This window comes from Macaca thibetana, chromosome 2 (genome assembly GCF_024542745.1).
Source record: "Macaca thibetana thibetana isolate TM-01 chromosome 2, ASM2454274v1, whole genome shotgun sequence".
Taxonomy (NCBI): domain Eukaryota; kingdom Metazoa; phylum Chordata; class Mammalia; order Primates; family Cercopithecidae; genus Macaca; species Macaca thibetana.
Window position 1 is genome coordinate 189,127,759 of NC_065579.1, and position 24,035 is coordinate 189,151,793.

The window sequence follows — 24,035 nt, forward strand, 5'->3', positions numbered from 1 at the left end:
GTGTTTGGTATAATTTGTGTGTAAATGATCTGTGGGTTTTAGTTAACTGCAGTTCGATATTGTTCAATTATACTTGAAATATAACACAGACTTTGCACCAATAACTATGTTGTATCCTAGTCATGATTAGTAATGTGTTCATTATATGCTAATCTGGGTAGAAAACATTTTGCAAATTGCTTTCAATTTAGAAGAAGCACATTCAATACATTTTAGGAGAAAAATGATATAATGAAAACAGAGAGCACCCAGGAGAAGTAAGGAAAATGGCAGATACTCTGCATTTTATTTCAAAAGGAATAGTTGAGGAGTATGAACTGTTTAACTTAGAATTAAGAAGACACAGAAGAAAATATAGCTGTACTCAAAACATACGACGAGCTGTCGAATGTAAGAAAGAGTATGCTTGCTCAGTATTGTGTTAAGATTAGACATTACATGAATGTTGGTTATGTTCAAGAGATCTATTGTACAACATGGTGACTATAGTTAATAACAGTGTACTCTTTCATGAAAATTGCTAAGAAAGTAGATTTTAAGTGTTATGACCACAAAAAGAAGTATGTAAAGTAATGCATGTGTTAATTAGCTTGATTTAGCCATTCTTGGTGTGTATCTAAATAACACTGTATACATATTTCAAAACATCATGTTGTACATTATAAATATATATAGTTTTTACCTGTCAATTAAAAATGAATAAGCAGCAAAACCAGAACAAAACAAAGGCATATTTTAAATCAACATAGGCAAGAAGTTTATATGTTCTCTTCATCATTGTTGTGGTCTTCACTGTGAAGCTGGAAGCTCAAACTCACTGGATACATGAAATTTAAGTTAGTAATCTGCCTCTCCAAGATATAATGTATGAAATTATTACACTTGTTCAAGAGAAAGATGTTAAGATTCTTTTGGTTCTAGATTTTATGAGAATTTGTTGGTCATGTAAATAAGTACTACCTAATATATCTGAAGTGAAGCCTGAGTGATGGATTTTCACAATTAACTACTCTATTGTAGGATGTGAAGTCATATAAACTATTTCATAAGTTCTCAAAGAACCGTGCTAACAGAAATAATTAAAAGGAAGTATGATCAAGACCCTTACTGTCAAAGTCAGACAGAGTTCGATCTAGTTTAATCCCCCAAAATTTATAAAATCACTTACCAGCAAAGTCTTAGAATTGAGCTAGGTAGACTCAGGCATCACCACACTCAAGTGATCAAATCATATTTTTAGACACCTTCCTTTTTGGTACATTCGTCACCTCTCTCTTTTTCTCCATCTATCACAGCAGTTATTTCATCTGTTGTGCTTCATTTTCTGCAAGTTCACGTCTGTGCTGAGACATATGTCCACAAGCATATCCAGGCACACCTAATTGTTAAACTTCCTGATCTTGGAAAGTATAAAGATCTACTTTCTCTTGCATTTAGGGGGATTCTAAAATAAGTATTTCCATTGACCCATTTATGTATTTGTTTATTTATTTATTTTTAATTATTTAATTAATAATAATAATATTATTATTATTGAGAGAGTTTCGTTCTTGTTGCCCAGGCTGGGGTGCAATGGCGCAATCTCAGCTCACTGCAACCGCCACTTCCCAGGTTCAAGCGATTTTCCTGCCTCAGCCTCCAAAGTAACTGGGATTACAGGCATGCGCCACCATGCCCAGCTAATTTTGTATTTTTAGTAGAGATGGGGTTTCTCCGTGTTGGTCAGGCTGGTCTCGAACTCCTGATTTCAGGTGATCTGCCCACCTCAGCATCCCAAAGTGTTGGGATTACAGGCGTGAGCCACTGCGCTTTTATTATATTTACTTTTGAATGTATTTCAGGAAACATCTCTGTTGTTCACAAACTGAGCCTACAACAAATCAATACTATTGTGGTGCTTGAGGCTTGGAAGAACTGAACAGAAAAATCACTTGAAGTGAGAAATAGTTCTGAAAATGATAACAAATATCTAGTACATATACAATTAGTAATTTAAAGTGCCTTTCAGTCGGCTTACCCACACAAACCACTGCCCCTCTTGCTTAATTTTTCAGTCAATCTTTTTACCCCTAAACATATTACTAGACCCAAATTCTAGCTATGAAATGGTGATGGCATCTTTGTATAAATAGAAAACAATTTAATGGAATCCTGAGCTATTAACCAAGTGTGAAATCTTTATGTGCATTTGCTTTGTGGGGCTTTTAATATACATAGTTTGTCAATATATTTAGCCAATGATCATAAAGTAAATTAATATTCAGTTATTTTCTCATATAAAACACATTTTTTGAATACCAGTTACATGTCAGACAGTGTCACAGGAATAGATAAAACATGATTTCTAACCTGGCAGAATTAAATTATAATGAAAACCAATAACCAAATATGTTATTAGAATAAAATATAAACACACACGTGTGTATGTGTGTATGTACACCGATTTATTTTTAAAATGTTAGTAAGGCCTTCAGGGAGCCTAGCAAAGGAAGCTGGCAGTACTGACTGGAGGGTGTGGGGCACGTCTCCAAACTGGCCTTATCGGGTGTGGAGGAGTTATTCTGAGGGACAAATGTAAGAGGCTCCACATAAAGGAAGTGACATGAAGCAAAATGTGAAGGGTATGAGAAATGCCAAAGCTTTTGTCCAGACGGTAAAGCAATGTGGCAGTGGTATGGGCACGTGCACAAGAAGGCAGGAGGCAATCAGCGCTTATTAGTGTTTGGGGGAACTATGTAAACATTTGGGCTTTATTGCTTTTTTGTGAATGAACAGCGTTTTAATTTCCATAAATACCTCAAGAACAGAATGCCAAGACTTGCTTTTTCTGTGCATTTTTCACATTTTGAGATTATTTGTTTTTCTTTCTCATCCCAACTGCTAATAAACTGCTACTTTCTGCTTGAAACTTGCCTTTGTTAGGTGTAAAGGAAAATAATCACAGTAATAAAATCTAAGGTTTCATTTGTTTTTTTGTTTTTAATTAATAAAAAAAATTAATCTAGCTCTCTTTTTATCAGGTAGACTCCAGTAAAGAAATCTGAACCACTCCAGTTATTTTAACAGAGAACATTTAATAAGCAATTTTGTATAAATAGCTATTGGTAGAGTGAAATGCTAAATTAGAAATTGTATATAAAAGTTATTAAGTAGAATTATTTAGTAATTCTATTGGGAAATTATTATACAAATAGAAATAACACAGAGGTAGTAACTACACAAAGTAGCCACCATTGTCAACACTTACAGACCAACAGGAACGGTTAGGATAACCAGAATCTAGAAATACGGAGATGCTGCTCTCTGCAGCACCAGCTCCGACTTTCAAAACACATGCTGGGCGTGTATCTCTGATGTTGTTTCATGTTCTAAGAGTTTGGGATGCAAATGAGAAACTGTGGCCGACTGGTATTAGTAGCATCCACTTCTGTTATCAGGGTGAATGACTTTTGCTGAGGCAATGCAAAACACGAAGAAGCAAAAGTAACTTTGCCCTTCATGGACTGTCTGGTTTCCTTTAGTTTCTAATATCTGCAAAACATAACGAAGAATCCCCCAGCAAAGCAATGTGTGTTTGCAGAGTTCCAGCCACAGTACCCCAGAGTATAGAAGTGTGGGTTTGAAGCTGAGAGACAACCTAATGACTAGTTTACTCGCCAGCTGGTTGAATATCGATCGCAGTTTGCAGATAAAAGAGAAATTTCAGTCCATACAGGAGAGGAACTTTTCAAGCCTATTATATATAAGATAAACTAGAGATGACACTAGAGCTTCTACTAATTCTGTATTTTAGCTGTGTATGTTTACCTCCCTACTCATTATTCTTGTAGTGGCATTCACTTTAGATGGATGATACCAAGCTTACTTCAAGGAGCTTAGAGAATAGAGAAGGTAAAACTATAAAGTGCTAAAAATTTTACTGGAAAGACTTTCCCATTTAGTACGAATACTAAATTCACGGTTTTAACACTAAAGTAATACTATAAATGAAAAAGTAAAGAAAAAAACCACTCATCTATACTTGTATATAAGGAGTTTATAATTATTAGTTAAATATAAGCCTTAGAATCATTCTACTAACAATATATACAAATTTTATAATTATATAGTTAATATATCCTTAATTCTTATTTTTCCATAAAGAAATTCAGCACAAGAGGAATACAAACAATTGTAATATTGTAAAAAACAAAATAAATTGAAAGCATAACTAAAACTGTGGCAAATTAGAATAGTTTCACATTTTCTATTAGTCATCAGATTTCTGAAGTTATACATAATGTAAAATGCATAAACATATGTAATCAGCGATATGATAACCAAGTATTAACTCCCATGAATAATCTATGGTCTAGAATTTTAGTAAAAATAATACATGCCTCAGAATCAGATTATATTAACACATCTCTGTGTGCATATACTAATAACCCAACTTCCTGCTCCATTTCTCCCTTATTTGTGTAGTCATGGCATTTTGTGGCTCTGAGAGATGATAATAGTGTTTGAAATTATTTTGTGCATTTTTCTATTTTCTTTAATCTTGTTCATATGATTTGCTTTGGTCACTAGGATGGTGAGAAGCCATAACCAATGCATCCTGATTCAAAGATTATAGAGATACTGTGGATTTTCAACAGTTCTCTTGCTCCTGTGCACTCTATCACAAAAAAAAAAAAAAAAAAAAAAAAAAGCCTCAGTTCAGTTGAAAACCTAGGAGGAAGAGACTTAAACCCTATCTATAGCTTAGAGTAGAGCTACAGCAATATATCTGGACCTGAAGATGCTGATAGGTGCTGGAAGTGAGAGACTGAACATACAAATGGACAACAGCCATATCACATATAAAAATAAAACTCTCCCCACAACCTGTATGTAGCAACCAGCCAAAGAAGCCAAGCTACAACCTTTGTAGCAATCAGCCCCCAACATCCAGGGCTTGATCAATAACTAACACTTTCTTTAATTTTTGCCCCCATTTCCAGCTTATGACCAACAAAAAGAAAGCAAATATGCTCCCCTAACCAACTATATATGATGCTCCATTTCTAGTTAGCCTGCCTCCAATTCCCTTGCCAACAGGCTCCAATCAAGGCATACCTGAGTGTTCCCCATTTTTTTGTTTGTTTGTTTGTTTTGTTTTGTTTTGAGATGGAATCTCGCTCTGTCGCCCAGGCTAGAGTGCAGTGGCGCGATCTCGGCTCACTGAAACCTCTAGGCCTCCTGGGTTAAAGCGATTCTCCTGCCTCAGCCTCCGGAGTAGCTGGGACTACAGGTGTGTGCCACCACGCCCAGCTAATTTTTTGTGTTTTTGGTAGAGACGGGGTTTCACTGTGTTAGCCAGGATCACCTCGATCTCCTGACCTCATGATCCACCTGCCTCGGCCTCCCAAACTGCTGGGATTATAGACGTGAGCCACGGGGCCCACCCATTTCCCCCTTTTTTATACTGTAAAGCTTTCCTACTCCTTTGCCTGTAAATTTCTGTAAATGCAGTTGATAGTGGCTGACTCTCTTGCTATAGCAAGCTCTGAATAAGTAGCATTTGTTTGTTCTCATTCAGGTGGTCTTTGTTTATATCCACATAAATGAGAAATAAACATACACCAGAAAGTTTTTGAGATTGCGTCTTTTCAGCATATATTAGGGAATGCTGACTATTATAGTAACAGCTGACTACAAAAGAGATTACCTAAAGGAGAGCAGGGAACATTTGGCCATAATGATTTTAGGTGATTTCACTGGACACATAGTTTTCATAAATCCGGTAATATTCTATTCCATGTCCCATTCAAGAGAAATAAATTTTCAGAAAGATTTTATAAGCCAAAATATTGCCATATCTTGCCAGACTTCTTCTAGTGTCATCCCCTCCACCTGTCTTCCATCTAACCATGAAACTAAAAGGCAAGGAAAAAATATCTAGGTGTCATTCATCGATTTTGTATTTGTTTTTGCCTCCCCTCTGACCCCCCGACTATAGCAATGGTATTCAGCATTATATATAAACTTGTTAGACATGCAAATTCTCCATTCTACCTTGGACAGGCTTCTGAATCAGAAACTCTAGGGTGTAGTCCAGCAATACCTACTTTTACAAGACCACCTGGTGATTAAGAAACAGGCTAAAGTTTGAGAACTACTGAGTTATGTATACTATCAACCAAAAATCATTGTGCTTTAAGGTAGTAATTGCTAACTTCTTCAGAGAAATGTGGCTGGCTTCTATAGGAAAGATAAGGGAATAACAGCATATACTAATTTCCAGGTGATCCTTCATCTCCCAAAGTCTGCCTATGTATTTCTAATTAAAAACACGTTCTCTCAGTTGTTTTCAACGGGGGCACTATTGACATTTGACGTGTAGCATTTCTCTGTTGTATGTGACTACTTTTTGCAATGTGGTGGGATTAGAATATTTGGCTGCCATTTGTTAAATATCAGTAGCATTCTCTAGTCATTGTGCCATCTAAAAATCTTCCTCAGATACTTTCAGTACTCTGCACTTGTGTAGTGCTATAAAACACTGGTTGAGCTGAGACACAGGTCTTCTCCTGAGCTTGGATGAAAAATTATAGCATCAGATCTCCTTGTTTTTAGGGCTTACGACTCAAACTAGAACTAATTAATTGGATCTTCTGGGTTTAACACACTATTGCCGATTTCATCATCTCAACACTTCTGTTTGGGTGCCATGCACAATTATGAACTGCCATTTCTATTCTTCACAAATTGAAATCAATCATTTTTCTACACAAACTTCTACTTTACTCTGGCAGATTACTTACTGTCCGAATATACTCATCCTATTTTGACTCTGCTCATATCCTACTCTGTGTCTATGCTTATATTCTCAGTGCCAAGGGTGCCCTTTTCTGATCCTTCCCTGGTATTTAAATATTATGCATCCTTAAATATCTAACTTAACCTCCATGTTTACAAAGGTAACTTGTCTAATTTTTCTTGCTCTCTCTTGTCTCCTGGTATTTGAACCTTGATAAAATCATTGTATGTACTACATAATGTTCAACTTTCTGACATATAATACCATCAGGGCACATATTTCAATAGATCTTTGTTACAGAAGCTTTCCATTTTAAATAAATCTGTATTTGTACAGCCACTATTCTGTTTAGAATATCTAGTTGGAGCACTATTACCATAATCAAGGAATATTTAATGGAAGATACAAATGAGAGGCCTTGACAAACTCATTTGTGAGAGAGAGGAGTAAGAAAATAATGGAAGATAAATCCAAAATATGGGTGACTTTGAGGATAGTGGTGCCTCTGTCAGTCGGGGTTCTCCAGAGAAAGAAAACCAGTAGGAGATAATATATATAACATATGTTAAATATATATTAAATATATATGTATATATGATATGGCTTGTGTGTGTGTGTGTGTGTGTGTGTGTAGAGACAGAGAGAAAGATTTAATATTAAGAAATTGGGACCAAGTGTGGTGGCTCACACTGGCAATCCTAGAACTTTGGGAAGTCAAGGCAAGAGGATGAGTTAGACCCAGGAATTCAAGACCAGCCTCAGCAACATATTGGGACCCCATAACTACAAAAAATATTGAAAAAATTATGAACCACATATAGTGGTGCATGCCTGTGGTCCCAGCTACTCTGGAGGCTGAGGTGGGAGGATTTCTTGAGCCTGGGAGGTCAAGGCTACAGTGAGCCATGACTGCATCACTGCACTCCAGCCTACGTGACATAGCAAGACCCTGTCTTGAAAGAAAGAAAGAAAATAAATAAATAAATAAGCTCATATTATTAAGCAGGTTGAGAAATCCCAAGAAGACATGCAGTAAGCAAGCTGGAGACCCAAGAGTGGTAGTGGTGGTATAATCCCAGTCTGAGTCTGAATTCCTGATAAGGAGGGATGATGGTGTAAGTTGCAGTCTAAGGGCAGGAGTCTGAAGTCCCAGCTCAGGCAATAAGTCAGGTGACATTTTTCTTCCTACTCTATGAAGTTTCTCAATTGACTGGATGAGTCTCATGCACATTAGGGAGGATAATATGCTTTACTCATTTTAATTTAAATGTTAAGCTCATGCAGAAACACCCTCATGCACACATATGGAATAATGTTTGACCAAATATCCGGGCACTTTGTGATCCACACATGTAGACACATAAAATTAACCATCGCAGTGCCATTAACCAAAATAGTATATCTAGGAGAAATTGCAACCCTCCAAAAGAAAATAGTGAGCCAGCATGTTAATAAGAAATCCATGTAAAATTCCATGGTATGGAGTAAGAAATGTTAGCATTGGACTCGGGGATTAAAAATGGTGAAATGGAGCATAGATGAGAAATGTGGCAGTGGGCAGGCAAGACAGTTGACAAAACTTAGAGGGAGGAAATAGAAGAGTGACAAGCCATCACAGAATATGAAAACAAAACGGAAAATGATTCATTAAAAAGCCATAATACAGTAGATTCTCATTCATGTATTCCATATTTGCAAATTCACGTGCTCCCTAAAATTTATCTGTAACCCCAAAATTAATAGTTGTGACACTTTCATGATCATTCACGGACATGTGAAAGCAGCAAGAAATTTGAGTTGCCCACGTGCATGTTTCCAGCTTAGGCTGAAAGTGACCCTCACCTTCTTGTTTCAGTTCCCATACTGTAAACAAGAGTCCTTATGTGGTCTACTTGGTGACGCATTCTTCATGTTTTTGTGCTTTTGTTGGGGTGATTTCACGATTTATAATGGTTCTCAAGGTTAGTGCTTAAGTGTTGTGTAGTGTTCAGTGCATGGTGCCTAGGATGAGCCTTATGGAGAAAATATGTATTTTACATAAGCTTATTTAGGCCTGAGTAGTAGTGCTATTGACCTTGAATTAAATTTTAATGAATCAACAATGTATATTCACTAAGGCCTAATTAAAGAGGAACACATGAAACCAGGTTATATATTGGTCAATTGATGAAAATGTTATGACCAGAGACTTTCAGGAATCTAACTCTGTATTTCCCTTAAGAACATTGGTTCAGTATTTGCTAATTTGGTATTTGTGGTACCTTTATAAAACATCACTACCATGAATAAGGAGAACTGACTATATATGATATATTTGTTCACATGGGAATTTAGTAATTTTAATGTGAAGAGGGAATACTAATAAATTACATTGTAGCATTTCTCAAATATTTTTATGATAAAGTCATAGGGAATCTATTTTAACATGCACATTTATCTTGAATTTAAATGTTGCCACTGTTGGTTCATACCAACCCTATGATAGTTGCTTAACAATGGTAGAATCATTGTCCCAAATCCTGCTTGTTCCTAGGAATGAAGGCTGATGCTCATGGAAATCCTGAATATTTGAAGATATTAACTTTAGTTTTAAATACTACTTTTCAGCTGGTTAGAGTTGAAGGGTAGCATATAATATATTCACTCATTCATTCCTCTATTTAGCAATCTGTTACTGGGCTTCTAGTAGGTGTCCAGAAACTTCTTTTGCCAAAAGTAAATGAAGGTTTTGTGGGATTCTCTTTGATTAAATAAATAAATAAAATAATTTTTTAAAAGGAGTATCTGGTACAGAGCCTTGGAAGAGCCTCTTGCATTGTAGAGACTGAAATTTAAACTTCATTAGGTTTTCCTCTGTGCCTTTAGTAAGATCAGCAAAGGGATCATAAAGTTTACACAAGTTTGGAGATTAATAGTGTTAAGTACAAGAAGATATGTTAAACAACAATGAAATAAGCCTAATCTATTATTTTCCTGGGGCTACCCTATTAAATTACCACAAACTGAGTGACTTACAACAAAAGAAATTTATTCGTTCACGGCTCAGCAAGCCAGAGTCTGTAATTCAGGTATAGCCAGGCTGGTTCCTTTTGGAGGCTCTGAGAGAGCCTCTTCCATTTCTCACTTGTGACTGATCATTTCCTGCAATCCTTGGCATTCCTCAGCTTGTAAAAGCATCACTCTAATCTCTGCCTTCATTGTCACATGGCCTTCATGTGACACACACCTCTATGTGTCTTTTCCTTTTCTCATAAGGACACAGTAACACAGTCATAGGATTTGGGACCCACCCCAATCAAGTATCATCTTATATTGACTACATCTGCAAAGACTCCGATATGGTTTGGCTGTATCTCTGCCTAAATGTCATCTAGAATTGTAGCTTTCATAATTCCCATGTGCCATGGGAGGAACCCTGTGGGAGGTAATTGAATCATGGGGGCAGGTCTATCCCGTGCTGTTCTTGTGATAGGGAATAAGTCTCACAAGATCTGATGGTTTTTATAAAGGGGATTCTCCCACACACACTCTCTTGCCTGCAGCCATGTGAGATGAACTTTCCCCTCCTTTGCCTTCCACTGTGATTGTGAGGCCTTCCCAGCCATGTGGAACTGTGAGACCATTAAACCTCTTTTTGTTTATAAATTACCCAGTCTTGGGTATGTCTTTATTAGCGATGTGAGATCTGACTTATACAGGCAGTATTTCCAAATAAGGTCACATCCTGAGGTTCTGAATAGACATGAATTTGTCGGGGGGGGCGGGGAACTATTCAACTCATTATATTTAGTCACTAATGGGACTCTGGCAAAGCATCACGGGATAACACTCTTGACCTGGTGCAAGGCAAAAATGTGAAGATTAAGGATATGTTGTATTAGTAACTATTGATTCTATGCTGTGGCACCAGCTATATATAATACAGCTCACCCTTATTTGTCCTGTTTGTAGAATAGGAGGGGAGAATTGATTAGAAGAATTTGGACTCAAGTACATCCAGCTTTCTATGTTATATTATATATATGATACAAGCCTTTTAAAATTCCATGAGTAAGTTAGCTATTACTTTGAAATGTAATATACAATTAATCATCTAAACTGATCCTGCATCAGTTTAAGGGGAATAGGAATTTTGACACACACTGTAGAGAATTTGAAGAAACCGTGGAAAATGGGTGCTACAGAACTGAGTCCCATTAAATATACATCAGAGTTTGAATTTATTTGAGTCTAAAAGTTCCAGCACTCTTCAAAACATTTTTGAAAATAAGTATCTCCATAAGAAAAAGAAAAGCATTATTTTGAATTTTTTTTTGGATATTCAGCAATATTTAGCTGAACTTAGGTTCTGCTTTCAGAAATGACACACAATATAATGAAGCTACTTCAAATTTAAAATTGGGATGAATTGAACTTAGCACAGTAAGATGTAGATTTTCCACATGGCAGGTGATCACCTGTTAGTACCAAAAAGAACAGGGCAAGCTAATGACTGTTTCTGTGGAAGAAAATGACAGAGTGAGGTAATCACAGCCAGCTTCAGTCAGCTTGTGGGTGTATGTGTGTACTGTGTGTTTGACATTTTAGTATCTTTAAGGTCACATATATTTCCCAAAATTGTTTTTGAGAAGAACAATAATATCTGCATTACTTAGACATCTTAGTTAAAATATGTAAATGCATTTAAATTAGTTAAGACTTTATTTTAAATTGTTCTGAGAGCTGTTACAGTAGAATCAAAGCAAGAATCTTACATGAGATTTTGGAGATTTGCATTTCATTTTGGTGTAAACACATACAAAATTCGCTTTAGTGAATAATGAGTGGCATGCTGTATTTCTTTCTGACTTTTTTGTTATTTTCTCTTGTTCCTGTTGCAACTCCTAGACGGGGCTGCTTAAACTATTGTAATATGTTAAGTGGTTTTATTGAGTAGTAATGTGATTCCATTAACATGTCTCAGCATGAGAAAACCAGCAGTTCAGGACAAATGCTTCTGTTTGTAAACTATAATAAAACATATCTTAGAGGCTACAGCCTGACAAAGATTGCTACCTTTTATTCTGAATCACTCCCATCTTTATCAAGGAAAGGTGTCATTCTTTTCCCTCATAACAATCCAAAACCTCTGGCATTTATAAATCAAAGAGGTAAAAATGCCAGTGAAATGTATACAGTAAGTATTTGCATGATGTTTGGACCCAGGCGTTTTTATGAAAGTTTGCTGACTTGATAATATCTAGCTAAAAAAACAGTCAATGTCACCTTCTAAAGGCAGAACTCATTTTGTACAATGAACATAAGGAGAGACCACCATATACTTTTCTGCCTTTCCCTACCTCTTTAAATTAAAGCTTTGCTTTAAGGGATGCATACGTTTACTGCAGTAAACCCAAATGATTCTACTTCTTTAGTGTAAAACTAATACTTCCCAGTTTTAAATTATGTTTAGATTTCTGGTTAAAATTTGAAAAATGGAAGCCTAAATAAAAGTAGGTGACAGATTTATGGCTATTCAGATACATACACACACACAGAAGTTAGGGGAACAAGTTTAAGTAGTATTCTTGATACTTTTTAAAAAGAGTGATTTAAGTAATAAACTTAAACAGGTTTTAAAAGGAATTCACAACAAATTTTAGATTAATTTGAGATTTAGGAGCTATGGAAAATTCAAAAAGAATTGCAGTGTCTGACAGCTGTAAACAGCATTGTTTTTCCTACCAATTTGCCAGAAAACCATTTGCTTGATGGGATGGTGGTTACCAGGTTGCTGGGCTATATGTAAGGTAGACTCCCTGCTACAAGAGAATGTAAAAAAAATATATATGAGACCTTGTTCTACTTTAATTAATTACTAGGCACGATGAATGTGTAGACTAACATGGAAGTTATTATAAGAGTTAAAGCAAGGGGAAAGAAACACGAAAAGTGAGTCAACAGTCAAACACAGGTTTATTTTGGAGAATAAACCTGAGAGGGACTTCTGGCCTATTTTGGTCAGGAGCATTCTCTCTTAAAGACTAAGAGTATTTAAGGGTTCAGGGAGAGAGAAACTTCACAGGAATGCTTGGAATGTTTCTGTGTGGAGGAGAAGTTGATTGCAGGGCTGGAATGTCTCTGGTTGGAGGGGAGGTTATCTTGGGGCTGACATGTTTCTGGTTGGGGAGGGGTTTATTATTAGGCTTGGAATGTTTCTGGTTGGAGATGTCATTTGTGGCTTATGGTTATGCTGACCTTAGATATTGTGCTGATGCCCTTTGGATTTGGTTTTTGATCAAGGGGAACTTTAAAATGACAGTGCTTGTCCAAGATGGCAATGCTCCTGCTCTTTCAATCTAGACCCTATAGTCATAAAAACGGACGAAGGGTGGCGTGTTCTTTCTGGCTACATCCTGGTGACAAAGGAAGAGAGAGTTTTCTGGTCTCAGATTGACTATAGGAGTAATGCCATCTTTATATGCTTTTGGGTAGTTGTCTGTGAAATAGCCATGATCCTGTCAGTTAAAAATCTTTGAAAAGGGTTAATTAGGCAGGGTGAGAACATTCGTCCTGGGCATATTGTTAGGAGACAACCAGGAATGGAATGACCCATGCTATGGTTTTGGTATTCCAAAACTACTTGAGGTTCCCAGCCTGTCAGAAAGTGACATTCTTTACTTACCACAGGTAGGAAACCCTGTAAAGAGACTGTGTACACAAAAATATGAGGCCAGTTTCCTAAGGGCTTTCTTGGCTTCAAAAGTTAAATTTCATTCCTTAAAGGAAAGCACACCATTCCAGTCAAAGCCTTGGTGAAAATAACCAGGTTTTCCAATTATGCCGTGTTACAAAATAAAACAGATTCTTATTGCACTTATGCAAATAACTATATTGCCATAACTTAAGAATACTCACAGACAGTTTCCAGAATTTGTAACATTTACAGAAACACAGGATGATGCCCCTTCAACTTTAGCCAATATGTTTACACACATAATTTCCTTTACAATTAACCTTCCAAAACTTGCTTAAACCTTTATTTTTATTTTATTCAACTTAAAATATTTCTTTAACCTTTTAATCTAGGTAAAAATCCATATTGTGAATACCTCCTTATAATCTTTTTACCAAAAGTATATGTCAACTGTTTTTTTCAATAGTCTTAAATACATATTACACTGTTAACTTTTAGCAACCTTTACTTTGTCGGTAAGTTTGGGATTTTGATTATGTACTAGGTGTAGAGCCTAGGACCTCGACAGAAGTGCAAATAGGTCTGACTTATTCCTGCATTTAACTCCACGTGCCTTAGGTCTTACCTAGCTGCAAAGCAAGCAAGCTGTATAGCTAAGAGTTATAGTGGCATTTTATAAAGCATTCAGGAGGCCTGGTCATTTTTAAATTGTACAGGCCGGACGCGGTGGCTCACACCTATAATCCTAGCACTTTGGGAGGCCGAAGCGGGCAGATCACGAGGTCAGGAGATCGAGACCATCCTGGCTAACATGGTGAAGCCCTGTCTTTACTAAAAATTTAAAAAATTAGCCAGGCGTGGTGGTGGCGCCTGTGGTCCCAGCTACTAGGGAGGCTGAGGCAGGAGAATGGCGTGAACCTGGGAGGCAGAGCTTGTAGTGAGCCGAGATCCCACCACTGCCCTCCAGCTTGGGCAGCAGAGCGAGACTCCATCTCAAAAAAAAAAAAAAAAATTGTACAACATTTCTTGCCTAAATTACCTTTTATAAAATTTTTGATGACTTACACAGATGATCTCTGATATGCCTTGACTTTCTGACTTGTAAACATCCCTCTCTTTAAGTAATCAGTTAATTTACTTTAGGACAAGAATTTAGTATATAAGATTCCTTTTTATATAAATTATCTTTACTTTAATATCAAAGATGATAACAGTCCTTTCCGAAAACAATCTTCCTTCATGTCTGTGGACTAGACTGCCTAAGGCCACAGGATTAGAAGTTGGGGTATTTCACTAAAGAGTTTAAAATGTAGTTATCTTTATTATACCAATATTAATATTTCATTTATTAAGAAAGTACACAAGCAAAGATTATTCTGTTTGGGCTGAGTTACGGTTTTGTAGTTTCTATGCCAAATTTTGACACCTTCTAGTATTTGGCAGAGATAAGCATGAAATTGCTTGATCAATAAATGCAAACAAAAATATATGCTGGAAATTCCTAAGACATTTCTAATTTTACTGTACCAGTTTTAAAGTTTTAAAGATTAAAGTCACATGAGCTGGAAGGTCCCACAGCTTTTACTTTTCCCTTAAAAATATTTGATTTAAGCACTTATTTTTCTTAGGCCAATTAATTAGAGCTTTTCAATAGACATTGCACATATAACACATGTGTAGCCACACAGACAACCAGAAGAAGATCCAGTGGTCATAAGATATATATATATATATATTTTTTTTTTTTTTGCGCTAATTTCTCAGTTGGATTATTGACCTTTGGGTGAGGCCCTTTAAGAGCAGGGTTAGGAAAACAGTTTCCAGGGCCTAATAAACAAGGATGGCTGTAAGGCAAAGACAGATTTCGAAAGGTACTTATTCACCTCTAATTCCACGGGTTCCATAAGGAAAACAGAATTTTTTTCCCAAAATGGGATTTGTGGTGCCTTTCTGTTCTCCCAAGGAGTCTCGGGCCACCAGAAGTCATTTTAGGGTTTTTCATACACCAAGAGTGGCAAGACAGAATGTAGAAAAGTAACTCAGTCAACTGGAAAAAAACCTTTTCCAGGAAAACAAGATTTATGAAAAGAAAAACATACAGGCCTTTTGAATATGCCCAAAGCTTGGATATTTATTTTAATTAAGCTGAGTGCTCTTTTTCATCAGGGGTAAGGGTGGAGGTTAGAATTATATAAATATCATGTCAAGTTAAATGAAAGGATTAGGTTATGTGCCGGAATTCCCAGTGCTAATGAGAGGGATTTTCAGAGAAAGATCCCAGGCGCTGTTTGATGTGCAACGAATCAGACTTGGAGGAAGGGCATGAACACAAGCGATGTCTTCAACCCTAACCACCTTCCAGAGAAGGAGAATGGCAAAGGTGGTTCGACTAGTTGGAGTAGTTTTTGTTTTTGAGACGGAGTTTCACTCTCATTGCCCAGGCTGGAGTGCAATGGCACGATCTCGGTGTGACTCGTGCCTCTCATCCCAGCACTCTGAAAGAACCACCAGGGCGGAGGGTTCTGGCAGGCAAGGAGCAGATGCAAGGGTATTAGAATATGGAGGGGGCTCGTGTGCAGGGTCAAAGGGGTTTTGGAGGAAGGGGTTTCGAAGGAAGGAGTTTTAGAGGAAGGAGAGACGGGGGGTGGTTTTCATTAAGAAGAAGATTTCATGAGGGGTGCATGTTTGACACAGGGACAGTTGGGATCTAAGGTAGAAGAAAGTCTGAATATAGAGAACCTCTTGCCATTTGGCATTTCTGGTTATAAAGTTCTAAAGGTCCCTAAGAATTTCAAAGTCGGAAGTACCATTTTCGGGCTATTGGCTGTCATTATCTAATTTATATCGGGGCCAGGCCATAGTGCAATAAAAAAAACAAACACTTTGGCTTTATGCTTCCTGTAAGCCATTTAGGCAAGGTTGTGAAAAGTGGAGAAGACTAGGAATGTGGGATTGCTTGACACACATGTGGACTGGGGAGAAGAGGCCGAGTGTGTCTGTTTTTGTTCTCGGCATCCCCAAACAACAGACTCGGAATCCTCTTTCCAAAGAGGATGGTTAAGCTGAGAATAAATTGGGTGTAACCAATATTTCTTCTAGCTTAGTCCCACTGGTCCTCTGAAGACTTGAAGACTGGGATGGTAGACCTGACTTTCCTGTGTAGTGGGAGAAAGCCAGGGGAGGGCAGATCTCACCAGTCAGTAAGATAAGTGTCCCATGTTAGATGTTCCTGTAGGAATTGGCATAGGGCCTCTTGGACAGGAGCCACACGAGGGGGAGAGAGAGAGAGAGAGAGAGAGAGAGAGAGAGAGAGAGAGAGAGAGAAGGATGAGGGAGGAGGAGAGGACAAGGGCTACAGAGCAAAATACCCATGGGGGGTGGTCGGAGGTGCATTCCTGAGATCTGAGGGTTTTGTAGTCCACTGGGGAGTGCCCCAGCCTGAGCCTTGCAGTCCCCTTCAGGTTAGTTGTCTTCCTCACATAAATTACTCAAAAAGTGAAGTGAGAGACAAGATGGGGTGGGTGGCCGGAGACTCTCAGGATCCAGTGGGATGAGTTGCCACTGCCCACTGCTTCCTGGATTGCAAGAGAGCTGCTATCCCCAAAACCCATCCGGGGTCTCGGCACCAAATGTAAAAGTTAAAGGAAGAGGAAAGAAACACGGAAAGTGGGTCAACAGTCAAAGACAGATTTATTTGAGAGAATAAATCTGAGAGGGGCTTCTGGCCTATTTTGGTCAGGAGCACTCTCTCTTACAGACTAAGAGTATTTAAGGGTTCACGGTGAGAGAAGTTATTACAAGAATGCTTGGAATGTTTCTGTGTGGAGGAGAAGTTGATTGTGGGGCTGGAATGTGTCTGGTTGGAGGGGAGGTTATCTTGGGGCTGGCATGTTTCTGGTTGGGGAGGGGTTTATCTTAGGCTTGGAATGTTTCTGGTTGGAGAGGTCATTTGTGGTTTATGGTCATGCTGCCCTTGGCCATTATGCTGATGCCCTTTGGATTTAGGTGGTTTTTGATCAAGGAGAACTTTAAAATGGCAGTGCTTGTCCAAGATAGTGATGCTCCTGCTCTGTCAGTTATGACTCAAAAGAGAAAACAAAATAATATTTGAATAGTAATTCTCAGGTAGGTGAAAGATGGCCAGGATGGACAAGTTCCCTCATATTCATAAAAGGCTTCAAATGTGGAGATTGATGTTTTCTTCAACCTGCTATCCATTCACTTGTATTTGGGGGAGGAGATATTAAAATATGTGGTAAAACAAATATCTATGGCATACCTTAGTTTTTAATATTGGCTTGTCATTTACAAACCCCTCTCATTATTCTGGAAGTCTAAAAAATGTAGCTCATATATTACTTTCAATGTAGGAGTAGCACCAATTTTGGGAAGAGAGAGGAGAGTCTGCAGACAGTGGATATGGATCAAATAGAAAAATACAACAAGGTAATACAGCAGGTAACACTGTCTTCTCACAAAAAAAAAAAAAAAAAAAATGTAGAATTTAGGAAAAGATGGCATTTTATTTTCCATAAATATAAAAAGAGGCACTAATGAGACAAGGAAAGTTTCAGAAAAGACACAGCTAAAAATGTGTGTATTGAGAAAAAGTTTATAAAATCACTGAAAAAGGTCAAAATAGTTTTATTCAAAATCACTGAACAGGCTGGACTTGGATTCGGCTCACTGCAAGCTCCGCCTCCCGGGTTCACGCCATTCTCCTGCCTCGAAGTAGCTGGAAAGAAAAATTTTTTGTATTTTTAGTAGAGACGGGGTAGTGGTCTCGATCTCCTGATTGACCGCCCGCCTCGGCCTCCCAAAGTGCTCAGAGCCACCGCGCCCGGCCGATAAATTGTATATTAAAGAATGATAGAGAAATGAAAACAGCACATCCAATATTTTGCTGTGTCACTCTTGTCATGTAGAATAATTCAGATGAAAAGAGTAGACCAAAATTAAGGGTAATATAAGACAATCATTAGTGATTTCTAGCCATTTAATTAATTTCAACTCTTCATAGTCAAAAATATAACTTACAGAAATTGAAAATGCTGATTTAATTAAAGCAGTCAAATACTGATTAACTATCAGATTCATAAAGTTTAAAGGTCAAAATTTACTTTTTAAAAATTCTCTTTTCATATATAGAGAACTGAGGCATTGGCATGTTAGGTCCATGGACATTGACCAACATGCTGAGTAAGTCCAAATCCCAACTAGAATCCACATCTCCTGACCATCAGCTCACTATGATTGACATCATAAACCCTGACCACCTTTGTCCGGGGTTTTCCTTCCAAATTTTTCTGCTTTACAATATTATGAGAAACCATAGACTTATCTTAGCATCTATGATATCTCAGACTTGGACCAGGTGTTTTATGTACATGGGAACTAAGTCACATGAAATCTCTGAAATGTAAGTATTCTTAACTTCATTTTATAAGACAAGAAAATGAGGCTCATAGAGATTAAATTACTAGCCTAATATCACGTAGTCAATAGTGAGAGGAGTAGGATATATAGATAAAAATGCTATTCTGTTCATACTTCCTAATATTATGCCATCACTACTTTATTTGAAAAAGATAATTCTTCTCTCAGCATGTCAGCCAGCAGTGCGTGTGTAAATTTGCCTATCAGCTTGTTTTCTTTTTAAGGTGCATGGTAATCACTGATTTTCAAACTTTACTGTGGAAGTGAGTTTCTTGGGTGATCTTGTTAAAAATTCAGATTTTGATTCAGATGGGGCCTAAAATTCCGCAATTCTAATCTAAGTAATCCTGCTACTGCTGGTCTACAGATTATGCTTTAAGAAGCTAAATATTAGTAGTGCTATATAACACTGTGGCCCTGTGGACCCATAGCAACCTGGAAACTATTACTCTTCTGCAGTGAGATAAGAAACTTGTGCAAGAATGTAAATCAACACCTGTCTTCCTTCATGGAAAAAGTGATTAAGAAAAGAACGACAGGTGAATCAGACAGTTATTCTTTAGATTTGCATTCTGACATGAGCTCTTTTTCTCATGTGACACATTAGATGGGTAACAACCAATTCCCTCACAAGCTACTTGAGAAGCACATATGTTGTGTGTTGAGAGGGGATGAGAACTTTGAATGTGGAAGAGGAAGAATAAAATAAGTTTTGCTGAAAAACTGTGTTACCTGTGGAAATGGAAAAGCCCTGCAGTGCAGAGCTCACTAAGGTGTGAAGATATTCTTAGGGCATAGAGGAAAAAAAAAAAAAGACTATGTTTGGACGTAAGATAGAATTTTGCTATTTAATAAATTTACCTTAGGCATAGAAGAGTGTTCTTCTCACACTATCTTAACAATGCTGCTTTTAGAATCTTAGAAATGGTGTTGTCCACAGTTCTCCAGTCTGACTATTCATTAGAACCAATCTTGAATGCTTTAAAAATGATTTCTGTGGAGACTATGATTCAATTAATTTGCATTTAATTGCTTGATCACTAGAACATTTTAAGCTCCTCAGGGATTTGTAATATGTAGCCAAGGTAAAAATATCTATGTTATGGATAATTAGGCCCCTGAAGAGTTACCTGTGAACCTAAGCATTATTTATAACATATTTCTAAGGAAATAATATTATCATCCAGTATGTGGTATCATCACATCTCTACAGAATACAGGAGGAACTAGACAGATGGCATTGGAGGAGCTAGAGAGGAGTAATTGCTAGGATACAACATGAATTCAGTGAGTACTACTTGGGCAAATTAGACTTTTTTTTTTGGTAGTTGTTTCATTTAAGATAAATGAAATTTGCCTCGTAATAATACTGCTTTATCTTTCTCTTAACTCTTGATAAAATACTATTTCATGTATATTATTGTATGATGCATTCACAATTCTGAATATCAGACATCGATAGTGATTAATCTTATTAAAATTGAATTTCTGAGATTGTAAAGACTTATTTACTTTTACTTAGTTATGTCTATTGACATTATATTAAATCTACAAATCTTAGTTGCAGAAAATGACTGATAGTCTTCCATTACAAATTTTTGGGCAAGGTAAAAAGATGTGGGCTAGAATATAAAGACAATAGGTGGATCTGTAGATTATTAAATATATTTATTCAAAGTGTGTTGATGTCAACTTTGATAGAATTATTTAAAGAGAAGATCAGGATCTGCTCTGGCTCTACACTTTCAAATATTTATTATCCGTGATGTGATAAGATATAGAAGTTACGGTTGTCAAATACCCCAAGCTGAGATTGACAGCTAGAATTCCATGTACCAGAATCCGTAGTTTAAAATCCTGACAGACTGGAATAAGAGGTCAAATATAGCAAGACAAAATTTGTATGCAGATAAAATTCTGCTTAGGTTCAAATATACCAGGTGCGTTTAAAGAAAGCATATCAATGATCCTCAAGTATCTGAAGTGTTTTTGTAGAAGAGCGTTTTGACATCGTTTGCATGAATCTCCATGACAGAACCAGCAGAATGAACAAAAATCAAGGTAGTTTGTAGCAGAATCTGAGAAGAGTTTATAACAGCACAGGAACTAACATTTTCAGAAGCTTCACCCATAGAGAGGCTTGCTGCTCTGTCACCTTCTTCTACTTAGTCCTTATCGCTCTGCTGGGCAGAAGGGAGAGTTAACTGAGATTATGGAGGTTAAGCTTTTGTAAAAAGTCACATATGGAACACGAGGTAGACTACAGATTGGAACTCATAACTGCCTGCCTGCATTTTGCAAGAAATCGTGATCAAAATAATACATTCTTAACAATGAGAATTATTTAAACACAAAGAGGGGATCATTTGTCAACAATGTTCCAGAGAAAAGTTTCTTAATTGGGCAACTGAAAAACTAATTTTAATCCTCCAATATTTTTAATTGTTGGGATTTTCTGAAACTGTACTCCTTTTCTGGCAACTGCCTCCTTCACGATCACATGATTATCACGGGGATTACAAGTTAGTATCACAGCTGCTCCTTGCGTCATCAAAGGTAAGTTAGTAGGGTGACCACAGAATGGCTAGGCTTAGTCCTAGACTAGACAATGAATCCTTTGCATCAGGTTTTCAAACTAGAAGCTAGAGCATGTTATCATTCTTACAGATGATTCAAACTACAGAATCTAAACCTCAGGAACTGGTGAAAGCTCTCTTTTGTTTTGTTTTTTTGCTACATAGAGAAATTTTGTCTAGAGCTAGAGACACAGAAAGCAAGAGCCTCACGGCTTTCAGTAGCCTGATTCTGTATTTTTTGAGTCTGAACTACATTCTAATCATTGGTTCACAACCAACATGAATTCAACCAGCTTAAGATGAGTTTGCCACTATTACAACTCAGTCCCAAGAGTCATTTTCTGCCAAGAATTCTAATAAATAAAGATTAAGATACAACAATGTAGTAAAACGTATTTAAAGATTAAGTCATTGCATATAAGAGCCACGATTTTTATGTAAATAATGTAAATAACAAACAGAGGATCTCTAACAGAAAATGGCATTTATTTGGGAATAGAGAAATGCAGTGGGAAAATGTGTGCCATAGTAAACTATGTGTGTATTCAGAGAGGTAAAGGAAGATAAAGATATTTAAAGGAAAAAATGAGGAAGACTATATCATTGTTTTGAAATAATTATCCTTGGCTAAAAATATCAATAACAAGGATAACTCTAGTTTGATGTTGGTCTGACAGTTCTCGGGCAGATGTTTTTGCAGAGGTATTTTTGTGTAAGGTTGCAAATAGGCTTTGTGGAACGTTGTGGTTTTTGCAGTCTTCTGTGATAGTTTTTGTCATCAGGCCTGTAAGCATATAAATCCTCTCTTCAAGGCTTTTGGTGGCTCTACTTATCAAGATTTTTTTAAAAAACAATATGGGCTCCATTTTCATTCTGACGACTTTCAGATATAATTTAGTACTATCAAGAAAATTGTTACTTCATAATATAAAGCTTGATATTCATGCTTCTCTAAATTTTTTATGTAAAAATGATTTTTGTGTTAACATTAGTATTTAATTTTCTTAATAAAGTTACCTTAGTAATAACGGCATAGAAATATTGGAAATCCATTACTAATACAACGTACATGCTTAACTCCGCGCGAGTATGTGTGTGTGTATAAAATAAGAATGCTAATTTTAGTTCCCTATACTACTCTACAAAATTAAATTTCCTATTAAAGATATAACTGCAACTGAAAGCATTTTAAATTAGAACATTTAATGCTATATTTCCAGTGTTTTACACTGGGGCCTCAACATTAACCTTGCAGTTAACATACTTAATTAGTTGTCTTATATAAAGCTTATTAAAAATGTAAGCTTTTAATATAATCTCTGCTCCATTTTACTCTCAGCGTCTCATACCATACTCAGAATAGTGAATTAAATGGCAATAAAATCTTTTGCATTGTGTCTATAACCACTAACCTTTCAACAATGATTTCTAAACGGAACCATGTATCTGAGTGATCAATTATTTTATAAGAAGGCACTCTGATGGTTTCTGTTCAATAATCTTCTTGTAACCAACACTCTTTAATATATGTCTATACTGGTAGTTGGAATGCAAATATTATGCCAATAAATTTACACTTCCTATAATCTCTATTTTTTTCTAAAAACAAATGTTGTTATATCCTATTGGCTATTGATGCTTTATATATTGGTAGAAATGACTTTTACATGGATATTATATTAAAAACATAATAAAAGGTAATATGTTATTGTAATTTTTATATATAAAGCACAAACCTTTTCCTGAATACAGAGAAAATTTGGAGAAATTTATCTTATGATTGTCTTTCACATACCTGAAAAATGTGAAAGTGATTTCCTCCAAGGCAAAGGCTGAAATGTATCTTTGTTATTTCTTACTTTCGGTAAAGCTGTGCAACAGCTGGTATTTTGAGAAAAGAAACAAAATGATGATCATAAACATAAGATGTCTTAAATATAAGTCTACATATGAATATATGTATAAACATATAGAAATCAAATTATGAATAAAATATTTTCTATTTTAAAAGGCTTTCTGAAAATAGGCCTTTAACAATTATTAGCAACAATTTTATTTTGGTAGTAGCACTACTTCTGGAGGGGTATATTTTTTCTGGTTCTTGCATTTCTGCTGGTATTGGGGACATGCAGCTGAGAATTGTCATGTCAATAACCATAATACAGTCTACATTAATCTGGTGGGTTTTTTTTTAAGAAAACTGAGTAGAATGATAATCAAATTTAAAGAATTTTAAAATGAGCACTTATAAAGTATAAAAGAGAAAATTGTTGAGAACACTCTTGATACTTCCAATTTTCAAGGTCTGGTTATATTCAATTTTGCTACAATTCTATGAACTATTCAGTGACTCTGAATATAATCTTTTTACATTCCTGTTTATTTATATCTATTTCTATATCTATGCATAAGTAAGCATGAATCTATTATTATGTCTTATCAACACCTTTTTAGTAGATAAAAATATTTGAAAAATATACTTTAAGTCCTGAAAGTAGTTAGTTTAGTGGTATCTTAATTGTAGGTTACATATATTGTTGGATATTTTAATACTGCATGTCAGTAT

At 36.4% G+C, this 24,035-nt stretch overlaps 1 long non-coding RNA gene across 1 annotated transcript in view; it reads right to left on the bottom strand.

Moving 5' to 3' along the window:
* The window catches only part of LOC126947912 (uncharacterized), a 35,213-nt gene extending 11,875 nt beyond the window's left edge, over window positions 1–23,338 (bottom strand). The window contains exon 1 of the long non-coding RNA XR_007723253.1: window positions 23,265–23,338. This is a non-coding gene — a long non-coding RNA (uncharacterized LOC126947912). The remainder of the gene's footprint in view (window positions 1–23,264) is intronic.
* Between the last annotated feature and the right edge of the window lie 697 nt (window positions 23,339–24,035).